The sequence below is a fragment of the Melozone crissalis genome, unplaced genomic scaffold (assembly GCF_028551555.1).
Source record: "Melozone crissalis strain CALT ecotype California unplaced genomic scaffold, PUWL_Pcris_2 ptg000002l_1, whole genome shotgun sequence".
NCBI lineage: Eukaryota > Metazoa > Chordata > Aves > Passeriformes > Passerellidae > Melozone > Melozone crissalis.
In genome coordinates this window covers 23,050,230-23,053,522 of record NW_026535780.1, presented here as the reverse complement: position 1 = coordinate 23,053,522, position 3,293 = coordinate 23,050,230, and positions in this window count along the sequence as shown.

Below are 3,293 nucleotides of genomic sequence, written 5' to 3'. Positions count from 1 at the left end.
TTTTGCTGCTGGCTGCCGCCTGACAGTCTGAGATAGTGAAAGTGCAAGTCATCGAACAAAAAGCTGTGAGGAAAGCAACAGAGAAAATGCATCTGAAGAACAGGAAAGCTGCTAAAAGCCCGGGTTTTTAAGAGACCGAGTTCCCTGGTCAAAACTGCAATAAGCAAGACAAAATAAACCATTCCACAGTGAGGGAAAAGTGCAGGAAATGTAAGAATAAAAGACAGCAGGCGAGTTTTAAGAGACAGCACATGCAAAGGTGAGTAACAGCTAATGCCTCGGATCTGTTCCAAATGGCAGCGTTCATGAATCCAGAGCAGTGGGAATGGTGTTTGGCAAAAATAGCCCACTGCAAGGGGAAAGAGTGCAGCGGCCACTGACGCACGGGGCTGTTAGCAAACACAACCACGGTTAGTGGCAATTAGGGGTGCTGCAGGAGATGTTCCGTTCACTCCAAAACCAAAAATAATGGAAAGGACAGAATGGAAAGGCTGATGTTTTTCTTCCACAAAACTATTAACGCTGCCTACAGTACTGCAGCCTACTTCACATGGGATTCCCCTGTATTTCCTGGAAATATCAAAATGCAATACACACTTGTGCTTCATTCTAATGCAGGCTCCAGTCTGGGTTCTTTATGCACTTTTAAGGATTGTAATTTTTCTTGCATCAATTAATTTTTCATCATGTTACTAGAAAATATTCAAGTACCTCAGAAAACGTATGCTCTATATTTGGGTGGTTGCCATTTCAATGAGACTTTTCTACAAAATAAGGGGTTTTAGCTTATGTTAAAAATGAACTCTGTAACATAACTTGAAACAAGATGCAGCAAATGCTGTGCCATCATACCATCTGTGTTCAAGTACAGCTCTAAAGCTCTCCTCCTATTGCTTCCTAAAGTGGAAAATAATGGTAAAAAATAAAAACATTTAAGATGAAGCATCATGTATTGGAATACATTATGAACCTGAGCCTTACAATGTTTGTTTCAAAACCCCCCCTCTGTACCTGTATACTCCAATGAAGCATCATTTGGAAACCAAAGAGGAAGGTTATATCCTTCACATTTAAATTAAGCAACAGTGATGTTCTCACCTGACACAGCTAGTAAATTCTGGTAAGCTTCACTCCGCACAATATTGCCTATTTTGCTTTTTTTAGCTCTTTTCACAAGCTTTCCAACAATATTCCATAGGAACATGAGTGAAATTCATTAAACCTTGGAGTTAATTGAAGGAATTAGAACTGATGCAAAATAATGTTTAAAATATCCCACTGTTAATGTCTAAGGTAACAGAGGTTGATGGGCAAAACTTACGTGGAGTACATTATGACAAACCCCAATATACATCTTAGGCCATGAGGAAGGGTAGTAAGAAATCCAGAAACAAACTCCGCAGGTAAAATGCCACCACGGAGGAACTAACTGTTCTTTATATGGTATAATGAAAAAAAGCCTGGTTCTTAAAAAGTCAACTTTGACATGAGGATACCACCTTTCTGATATTCAGTCAAAATACAGGATCACTGTTGTGAAGATGAAAGTGACCGCGTTCTGATCACTTTATTCACTCTCAGGTCCACAGTCACTTTGTCCCTGCAGGGTGCAAGGCCACCCTGGGAAGCTGTCCTGGAGCTGCCTGCAAAAGACAGAGAGAGGCGTGCAGGCAAGAGCAGGAGGCAGAGAACCTGCGGGAGAAGCTGCAGGTGCTGCTCTGTGGTACCGAACCAACCTGCTCCCGGCCACCCCAGAACACAAACACATCCGGAACTTTGTCCTGCTCGCCAGAAGCAAGCACCTCACTCTTCCCTCGCCACTCCCTCACTCTGCCCCACAGAGGCAGACGTGGCTGTAGACACAAACACAGGCCCGTCCTGCGGGAGTCGTTCCGAGCAATGAGCGGGGCGGGTGCCGGCGATGCGGCGGGACCGCTCCGGGAGCCGCTGCCGCCCGCTCCGGCCGCACAGCCGGGACACAGCGCCGGGCACGTGACCGGGGCCGAGGTTTCCCGTGGGGCTTGCACGGAGCGGGAGCTGCGGGGTCTCCCGAGGCACGGCAGCCGGCAGCCAGCCCCGGCAGGGAATGCCCCTCCCGCTCCGGAGATGCTCCTGGCCCATGGCACTGCCACATACAACATGGATCGACACGAGAACCTTTAGCCTACCTGGCCCTTTTCAAAAAATATATCGAGGTGCTTTCTCCATCTTATTATTCTCCATTTTATTTCTAATCCTGTGAGACAGTGCTGATCCCAGAGCCCAGGAGAAAGCAGGAAAGGTCAGGACACTGCATACTTGAGCAAGGATTCAGCCTGGGGCATGCTGTTCAGTGAGGGGACAAGTGAATGCTGACTCCCAAGACCTTTAGGAAACAGGGTGGGTTTTTCAGAAACTGAAAAAGCATTTCCAACAAGAGCAATGTTTATTAATCCTCTTCCTACTCCTGTCAGCGTGTTCTCATCAACGTTTGGGTGGTGCTGTCCGAAATGCCCGCTTGCCTTTCCAAGGGAGAGGCTTCCAGAGGGACCGTCCTGCGCCTGCGGAGCCGCCGAGCGCCCATCCGCCAGCCCCGGGGGTCTCCCAGGGCCCTGCCGCCATCCCCGGCCCCCCGTCCTCTTCCGGCCCTCTCGTTTTTACCCCCAGCATGGGTCGCGCTCCCGGTGCAGGATGAGGCTCCGGGGCGCGGCTCGATGCGGAGCCGTCCCGCAGCCGCGCGTGTGCCGGAACACTCCCGGCCCCCCACCACCCTGGGGGCTCGGCCACCCAGCCACGCTCGGGGCTCGCCGGGCGTACTGGGGAGACTCAGGGCGGCACAAAGCCTGGAGAGCCCGCCCGGGCTGCGCGGGGGGCGGCGGTGACATCCGCGCACACCCCGCGGCCGCACGAGGAGGCGGTGCTGCCGCCCCTGCTCCGTGCCGCACGCGCGGGCACCGCTCCACCGCCCACGGGCGGGCGCGGGGGTGTCCCCGTGGGGCTGGGGCCGGTGCTGCGGGAGGGGAGGGGCGGAACGCGGCCCCGAACCCGCGGCAGCCCCGAGACGCCTCGCTCGGCTCGAGGGTGGGGGCGGGGGTGCAGGCGCGCGCCCGCGGGTGGGGCCGCCACCGGCTCTGGGCGTGACCGCGGGGGGGAAGGGAAGGTTCGCGCGCGCCCTCGCGCTCCGTTGCCATGGCGCCGCTTGACGTCACGGACGGCGCGCGGCCCGCGCGGAGCGGCGCGGTGATTGGCGGAGACGCCCCGTGCGCGGCGCCGGGAGAGGGAGGGAGGGAGCGAGGCTGCAGCGCCGCGAGCGC